Below are 8,906 nucleotides of genomic sequence, written 5' to 3'. Positions count from 1 at the left end.
GGGTTTTTTTTTTTTTTTTTTTTTTTTTTTTTTTTAGAATTTGGTCGCAGTAATGTATTTTTAGACTTCGTGTTTTAAATGCTTTTATCTTCTGTGATATCTTACAGCGACTAGACTTTAGTTAATATATAATTATAGGAGGATCCTTATGCAAACACCTATCACATGAGTTACTGCAGGTTTGCAATTGGTTTGGGAAATTGCCAGTAGAAAATGGCAAAGATCTTTTCGAAACCAGTTGAGCTTCAGTTTCTCGCTCATGCCATCTGCCAATATACCATCCAATGTGCTCTCGCCACTCTTGAAGCTGCACTTGAAGAATGGAGAGACTTCCATTTTTATTTCACCTTTCTGTGCTTTTTTAGAACTTTATGTTCCCTAAAGTGAGTGAGCACCTTGTATCCCCTTCTGGGGTGATGTGGGGAAAAGTAATAGAGATCGTGACCAAAAGTTGGTCATGGGAACGGTGTCCAGGCTGAACTTGGACTAAATCAGAAGATTAACTGATAATGGTGTCTGAAAGGTCCCTCAGCAATAATTTGAATGAATTGTAATATATAACCATGACCAGAGAGTTAAAAAACCAAACATATTCAGGACAGAAGTTTGGTTTTGTATTTGGGTTGTCCTGTGAAATTGTGGCACTGCAGAAGGAGGCAGGGAGATGGGCTTGACGCGGGCACGTGCCACGATTTGGGGGAGAAATGCTGAGGAAAGGACAACGATCCTCTCCGCGGCTAAAGAACAGGCTGGATGCGTGGTGCAGCCACCTGGAGACTGCCCAGCTGGGGCAGCTGGACACGCTGCTCGCCACAACAATAACCCAGTGTGTTCTGAATAATCTCCCAGTGACAGCGGTGTGGTCGTCAACAGCACTGCAGTGATGTCAGGGAAAGGGAATTACCCCTCTGTTCTAGACTGCCGATTTATAGAGAAATAAACCAGTGCTCAAATATTATATCCACATTAGTTCTTCGTGACTAATGTTGTTACAATGAATACCAGAGGAATTAGTAATGAATACCCACTTACTGTAAAGTGTCGCCAAATATATACTTAACTTGTAATGCTACTGGGAGCACATATATAATTTTTGTGTTTGTTATTACGTAAAAATATAACTTTGAGGGCTCCTTGGTCTAAACTTAATTATGTAATGGCATAAGTTAAACTGCAAGGAAGATATATAATTATGGGCTGACTGTTCTATCTAATACTATTAGCTAATGTTACAAAACCAACATTTTACTTCTTTTTTTTTTTTTTTTTTTTTTTTAGTTTCGTTTTGAGAGGTTTCACTTGCTGTGTTTGTGACCCAAAGCAAATGAAAGTTTTGCAACAATCGGAACATGACTATAATTAAAAAAGCTCTGTTTCACTCTTCCTTTCATAAATAATACGAGATTAAGACCTAACTGGTTTCATTCTCTCATGATGTGTGCCACAGCACTTTTTAATGATTTCTCTCAAATTTCCCACTAGGAATATTTGTTTTTCTTTAAAAATACCCTCAAAAAATGCTGTCCTCCTAATTTACTGTCCCAGAATTTATGATGATGGATGTTGCATTGTTTTGTGGTTTGCAGAGGGCTAGACAGGAATGTTAAAAATATATGACTTAATAATTTTTAGTCTGAGTTGAATACTGTCCTCTTATGAGACATGTAAAAATTTGTGGGTTTTTTTTCCTCTCTTTTGTTTTCAGGGAGACAGTGAAATTTGTAGCAACAGATCAAAGTGGTTATTCTCAATGTCTGGTCTGAAGTTAAAAAAAAAAAAACAAAAAAACAAGCATATTTAATGGGTTATTTGTTGTATTTAATGGGATTTTAGCACTGGGCACCTTCCTGCCATGCTCTCAGAAATGTTCTGTCTGATATAAGGATCCTGCTGGGGAATCATCACTTCTCAGAATGAGTATTGAAATTAGTAGGAAAGCTTAAAATGATGTTTCTTCCACCATGGAAAAATAATAAGGTTCTATTCAGGTGGTCTTAAAAATAAGGAGCTGTTCAGGTCCTCAGGGAGAGGATATGGGATATCCAGAACACAGGACCAAATTTTTCTGGTTTGGATGTTTTCTGGATTCTTCTGTAGCAGGCTGCTGGGCAGAAAACCCTTGGTGCTTCTTCCTATGTGGCAGAATTTCCTTCTCACTGCAGTAAACAGGGGTTGGTCCACAGCAGAGCACCAAGTGGGAAGAGAGAGCAAGCTTTTTTTTTTTTTTTTTTTTTTTAATTATTATTTTACAGAATATTAATTCCTGTCTGGTGGCGTTAACCAAGCCAGTGTCCTCCCTGTGTGCTGCAAGGGAGAGCTGCGGTCAGCAGTTACTGCAATAGGTTGGATTAAGGAAATGGCAGCACCAGAAGGAAAAGTGGAGGTTTAGGGCTGTGTAGACATGCTGAAGAAGATTGATTATTTATTATTTATGAGTATTCGGTCCTGTGTTACTAAAACAGAAGAAAGTTTAGCTGTTATGGTGTTTCCCTCTTCCTGGAGAAAGGCTGGAAGAGGAAAATGTCAACGGCTGATTTGGTGTGGGGTGTAGCTGGGAGCTGAGCCCTACATCCCCGGGATGTTGAGGCACTTGGGTCAGAGTTCTGGGGGCCTTGGGGGGGGTTCCCCAAGGTGGGGGAGATGCCCCAAGGGAGCCTCAGCTGCGAGGTAGGGACACGGGAGGCTCAGCTGCCGGTGGTGGCTGTGCTCATGGAGAGCTCTGTGTTTGCATGACCGAGGGTTTATGCTACAGGAAAAGAATGTAACTAGGGACCGTGTGAGGTTTGGGTTTTTGTGTTTTAACTGCTGAAGAATTTAGGGGGTTGCTGTTGTTGTTGTTAAGGTCCTGTATCCTTGGAGTGGTGGGTTTCTTTGTTTGCTCTTGCTTGAGCTCCTCTTGGCTTTTTCACCCTTGGCCCTGTTACAGAAGTCTCTGTGTAGTTTCCCTATAAAGTAGTATATAGAGCTTAATCAGCATTAAAGCAGAGCTTACTCCCCTGCTTTGTTAGAGGAAAGGAGCTGTTTTTCAAAATGATGTTGCAGTGGAGGGATAGGACAAACTGGGCAGAGCAGGGAGGGGGAGAACGTGATGAGCATGTACCACTCGCCATCAGCCCTGCCATCCTTCTTCCAGGTAGAAATGATTCTAGCAGTCAGCGTTCTCCAGACAGGGCTTCAGGGATGGGGCTCGCTCCCTCAGATTATGTTTTAGCCCTGAGACAGTTTAAGAATACTGCATCTCATTAAGCATATAAACTTCAGGATGCCTCTGTCAATTTTGCTTATATTTGAATATAATGTTATAACACTTCATCATTCAAACAATGTAGGGATTGGTTTAGTTTCTTCTCTGTCAAAAAAAAAAAAAAAAAAAATCCAGAAACATTTCAGTTTGGGGGTTCTGTGATCCATGCTATAATTAATTCATCGTTATGTCCCGTCAGTTGGCTGTAGCTGTGCAAGGTTCTCTACAAAGGACCCTGTTACATCAAATAGCTCGCAGGTAGGTCTCGGAAAGAACCAGTCTCCACTCAACAGAAACCCAACTTTCTAAGCGTGTCCCTTTCGTGTGTGCAACAAGGGAGAAACTGAGCAAACCCTTGGCTCTCAAAGTCAGGAGAAGTCTATCCTTGTAATTAAACTGAGCTCTATTGAAAGTCACGGGGCACCAGGCAGGCACCGGGAGCCCACCAGCTCGGACACAGAGGCAGACCGTGGCCTCACGGCCGGCGGAGGGGAGATGTGAGGGCTGGCTGCAGCAAGGCGCTGGCTGCTTTGCCCTCTGCACATTCCAGGCTTCAGGGCAGGAACGTCAGATGAATTTGACGTGACGGTACCTTTGGGACAGGAAGAGAAAAAAGGTCAGAACCAAAGCGGGGAGCTGCAAGGGGAGTGGGGGGTACGGTAGGGAGATATTTACTGGTAGTAGAAAGGTAAGATTGCTGACTTTGCATTTCATTCCACGGGCTGACCGACTCAGTTCAGACTGGCTGGGCTGCTCAGGACAGCACGCCGGCCCGGCCAGGCGTGCTGGGGCGCACGCTCCCTGAAGATACGGAGGATGGAAACCTGCCCTCGTAGACTATGGAATGCAATTTCTCCCAAGTATGAGCAGTAAACAGTATTTACAGCCAGTATTTTATTTCAGCATGCAGCGCTGACGGATGCTATTCTCGGGAGCGAGCTATTTTATGCCCGAATGTTGTGACAGAGGTCTATAGCAAAGCTCTGTGGCTAAAGGTCACGCTGTATTGTGCTCTATCTATGCCCGTTAATTATAGAGGACTGTAATCTGCCACTGCAGTCACAATTCAGCGGGATCTTGATTTTGCAGAGAGTTAATGAAGTGAGGGAGGACTGGAGACACAAAGTCTCAGCAGCTGGCTAGGGGACACACAGATTTCAAAGGGAAAAGCTTTTTTGTTTTGTTTTGTTTACTCGAAGCAGCAAAAACTTCAGCCTGGAGGCCCCAAAACTGTAGATCCCTGTAGCTAAGCCCAGACAAGTCTTCATGCATTTTGGCACATATGGGAATAAAAGGACTTGGGTTTCTGGATAATACTCGATGCTGTGATTACAGTGAGGTTTCCTGGATATCCAAAGATGATGGCTGAAGATGTGAAGATGTGAGAACAGTGTTACGGAGGTGCTTTCTCCCCACCAGAATCTCTTCCCTTGAAACTGTTCAAGGTGGTTTATCTGAATCTGAGATACTGTATCTGAGGTGGTTTATCCTCTCTTCATTTAACTCAGGCTGTAATGCAGGATGCAATTCCTGCTCTAGCAGGGAAGGGTAGCAGACATAGCTTTTCTGTTCCCTTTTCTCTTTTTCCTTTTATTTTTTTTTTTCTTCCTCTTTTTCTTCTGTTTCTCTTCAATACTCCATACCCTATATTATACCGTAATCCATCTCACAGGTGCCATTGAGTTTGTTACAGTGCTTTCCATCTAATGTCACAAAAGCATACAGTATCATAGTCTGGAGGTTTTAAACTTAATATATGTTCCCTCCATTTTTTTTTTTTTTCCCCTCCTCCTGTTGTCTCCATCAGTCACTAACTCCTTCTCAAAACTCCTTCTTCTTTAACCAAAGGGAAATTAATGGAAGCTGACGTTTCCCTCAGTGCATCCTCCTCCTTTCTGGTGTCTGTACTAACCCATATGTTATGCTTGTTTCCAGGTAAGTTATTCCACACTGCTCCCTTCCATATTGCTCTCTTCTGAATTGACCTTTTCAGTGCCATGTGAACTAAAGCTCCTGCATGAATTAGTAATTTGATAACCAGAGTCCAAGCCAACTGCCTGTACTGTCATACAGTCAAATATTAACTGTTAAAAATCATGAGTGCTCTTTACATCAAATTATTTTCATATGTAAATGCAGACTGAAAGTTAAGCTGCTTCGACTTGACCTATTAAAGTGGCACAGTGACACAAGTCAGAGGCAGGTATGAGAGCTGGGGGGAAAGGGTTCGGAGCTGTAGCCCTGCTTCGCGGATGAGAAGAGGTAATGATTAATGCAGGACACATTCCTGAGCACCCAGTAAGCATTGCCAGTTCTCAGCGTCCTGCTGAAAGAGGCGTGTTAAATGTTTCCAAACCACTTGGCGGGGAAGCGGGGGCGATGCAGTTGAAAGACATGCCTGAAGAGGGATCCTGATAGGATCTCGGAGATCCTTGTTGCTTCATTCCTTCATCTTTCCTCTAGCCACAGGTGACCCGCAGCCGCAGGGTGAGAAATTTCTCCCTCACATCTCCAAGCACAGAAACGCTACAGCAGTGGATCTCTGCTCTTCGGTTTGTACCTCGTGGTCGTTGCTTTTTCTGCAGAGCTGAAGCCGAGGCTTAATGCAGAGTGCAAACCAGGCTACCATATGCCACCCTCTGTCTATATTAATAGAGAAGAAGTAGTGATGTGTTAGGTTTGCCTTTCCTGAGGAGATCGAAATAAAGAGCAAAAAGACTATTTAGCTGTTCATATGCTGTTTCTATTGCAGGATAGCCCTAAACTAGCATAGAGTGGAGTGCATGCTTTGGAAAGAAAAGCTACTGGTGGCTGAAGTATAGAAAAACTAAATACATAGAGTAAGGAAGATAAGGAGGACAAAAAGCAGCGTGGGAGGAGGGGAGCATAAAGAAGGAGTAGCTAAAGATAGAAAGGTTACAGCGGTCAGGAAAATCCCAGAAGCAATGAGACACCTCCACACAACACCCCAGCCCCATTCCTCTTCCCCTGACAGTGCTAAAGTGCAAAGCTCGGATGGATGGATGGATGGATGGATGGATGGATGGATGGATGGATGGATGGATGGATGGAGAGCCATCACCCTCAGGAATTAGCCTGGACAATCAGGATTGTGGCCTCCTTTGAAGCAGCCACACAACCTGGATGCAATTTTCATTTCCTGCAGGGAAATTCAGCCTTGTTCTTCTGAAGTGGATAAACCAAGCCTCGTAAAACTAATTGTGGGAGGTGGTTTGACATGAGAAATTAAAAGTCAAGGTTTGACCTCTCTTACGTACACAGTAGTGAAGAAGGGGCACTACAGATTAATTTCCCTTTTCCTTGAGTTTTGGTGTTTTGCTTTGTTTTGGTTTGGGGTTTTTTTGTTTGGTTTTTTTTTTTCAAAAGAGTTTTGAAACTTGTGAAATTGTACTGTTGTTCTCCAGAGCCAGAGGTAACTAATTCTGTAGCACTCCTACATGGATGTTGTTAAAATATATTTGGGAATTTTTGTGATAAACTATCATTTTATCAACTTCAAGCTTGTAAAATTAGTGTGGTGAAATGCAAGTGTTCCTTTCTGGTTAAGTTTTGGGGGAAGGAGGAGGAACTCTGAGGATAACTAGTTCATTGATGCTAGTGAATATCCAAGATATAAGTGGCTCCACACACTCTGTTAGCAAATATTGTTATTCAGAATAAAAATGTCAGTTAAATGAAAAGCCATGTGGGATTATCAAATCTCTATTTAGAAGTCTTTAGTTCCCTTTGACTGATTTTTTTTAATGGGGAAAATACCATCAAAGAATAAAGACGGCTTTTATGGTGGCCTTCCACAAACAACGTTTGTAACCACTGTGTCGTGTGGAGCACGTAAGTCTTTAATGAGATAGTCGATAAGAGTTCATTAGTTTATATTTTAAGGGATGAAATGTTGCTGACTGTAGCTGTTAAAATCTAACTGATAATGGCTGAGTAGGAAAAATTTAGCATTTGGGCATTTAAAGCTGTACATTGGATAGTCTCCAACTGCTCGCAAGGCTGGGGGCTTCCTGGGAAGGGGCGTGATGAAGAAAACCTGTGCTGCTGAGGTGAGACTTGAGGGGCAAATGTAGGCAGAGTTCAAAATTCAGAGCAACTGGAGGTGAGTCCATGGATTTAGTTTTAGGCAGAAGGGGTAAGGGGAGAAAATGTGAAGAAAAGCAGCTGATAAGAGCCCTTTCTGCATATGCTTCACTGTCCTGGTTTGAGCCCAGAAACAAATAAGCACCATGCTGCCACGCTCTCCCCCCTTCCCTCTCAGGAACGTTGAAGAAGAGAAAAATAAGCGAAAGGCTTGGGAATTGAGATCAAGATAGGGAGGGATGACTCACCCATTGTGGTCACAGGTGAAAGACAGAGAGTGAAAGCCAGACCCATTAGGGGAAGGAAAAGAATATCAGTTTAATTCTGCCTCTCCAGTGACCTGCCATCTCACACGGGATACAGGGGGCCTCTGCTCCAGCACACCCCTCCCCTTCCTCCTTTCTGCCCCTGACCTTGTGTTCACGCAGGTATCCTCCTCACAACTCCCACTCCTCCTCCCAGATTTCCCTTCTTAAATAAATTATCACAGAGGCGCAGCCACCATCGTTAATTGGCCTGGCCTTGGCCAGAGGGGGGGTTTGACTTGAAGCTGGGGGAGCTTTGAGAAGCTTCTCCCAGGACACACACACCCCCCCCGTAGCCCCCTCCCCTGCTCCCAGAACCGCTGCCACACACCCAAACCCAGCACATTCACAACCCCAGCTCTTTTCCGGGCTGGTTTGTGCTGAGATGACGTGAGATTATCATGATGTCACATTGTGCTGAGGTGATCCGTTATCCTGGGGATGGGGCTGTCCCTGGGGCGGTTCAGAGATGCCGTCAACGCCGCGAAGCAGATGTGGTGGAGGGCTCCAGCTTGGGAACTGCAGCATTTTGCACCCATTGAGTTTCTTCTGCCTCATTTATCCTCTGAACCAGGGAAAGGCATAGTCCAGATCACTGTGAATAGCTACCAGCCTCTGCTCCAGAACAGAATCAAATCTGTGGTTCCAAAATCAATTTTTAAAGCAGGATTGCATGGCTGCTGTGCATGCTGGCGTACAGACACACATCAGGCCAGTGTTGCCAACTGTTTCATGCACAAGGAACATGGGGCCAATCTGCAGAATTAAGTATCAATATCCAAACAGTGAGATTTGGGAAGAATCTTAATGAATTAAAAAATAAAACCGCACAATAAAAGTCTGAGGATTTACAGGATTAGGGTTTGTTTGGGGCTTTTTTTTTTTTTTTTCTTTTTTTACTGCTCTACAGCATTCTGTGCAACATGTGGGCATTATATGTATTTTGGTGCTAGGTTAAGAAATAGATGATCTGTATTTGGTTATTCTCCCAGACAGTCAGTAATAATAATTTAAATGAGGAAGATTTTAAAAAATGCATCTGGCAACTCTGTGGGTGTGTTTGGTTTTTGTTGTTGTTTTTTTTCTTTAAAAAACCCCAACAATATAAAATAAGTTGGAGGCACCAGAAACAACTCTGAAATAATTATGAAACCAATAAATAATCCCCGAGCTCTAACGTATGCAGATGACTTTCCAGAGGAAGCAGCCAGGGCTGAGTGTGCAGCAGAAATGGGGAAACCTTGGCAGATGGG

This window comes from Athene cunicularia, assembly GCF_003259725.1.
Source record: "Athene cunicularia isolate RWA chromosome 6 unlocalized genomic scaffold, athCun1 chr6_part1, whole genome shotgun sequence".
Taxonomy (NCBI): Eukaryota; Metazoa; Chordata; class Aves; order Strigiformes; family Strigidae; genus Athene; species Athene cunicularia.
This window is presented reverse-complemented; position numbering follows the sequence as displayed.